We start from the raw sequence: 618 nt of genomic DNA, 5'->3' as shown, positions 1-618 counted from the left end.
GAAGGAATCAAGAGATTGAGGAGTTGAACAGATGATTCCAGAGGGCAGCACAGGAAGACAAAGTAAAGCATTACAATGAAATGTGCAAGGAGCTCAAATCAGAAAATCAAAAGGGCCAAACCTGCTCGGTATTTCTTAAACTGAAGGAACTGAAGAACAAATTTAAACCTTGAGTTGAAATACTTAAGAATTCTTTGAGAAGAATATTAAGTGATCCAAAAAGCATTAAAAGAAAATGGAAAGAGTATACAGAGTCATTGTACCAAAATAAATTGGTAGACAAAGAAGAATTTCATGAAACAATGCCTGAGTAAGAGCCTGTGGTGATGAAGGAAGAAATTCAAGCTACTCTGAAAGAACTGGCAAAAAAATGAAGCCCCAGGAAATGTTGGCATAACAATTGACATATTTCAACAAATTCTGACCTGAATCTGCTCACCAACTTGTCCTAAGAAATCTGGAGGACAACCACCTGGCCTACTGACTGGAAGAGTTCTATATTTGTTCCCATTCCAAAGAAAGATGATGTGACAGAGGAAGGAAATCATTGCACAGTATCATTGATATCATATGCAAGCAAGATTCTGCTGATTATTATCCAAAAACGACTGGAACATC

The sequence above is a fragment of the Elephantulus edwardii genome, unplaced genomic scaffold (genome assembly GCF_000299155.1).
Source record: "Elephantulus edwardii isolate Elephantulus edwardi_28Jun2011 unplaced genomic scaffold, EleEdw1.0 scaffold00081, whole genome shotgun sequence".
In the NCBI taxonomy this organism is placed as follows: Eukaryota; Metazoa; Chordata; class Mammalia; order Macroscelidea; family Macroscelididae; genus Elephantulus; species Elephantulus edwardii.
This window is presented reverse-complemented; position numbering follows the sequence as displayed.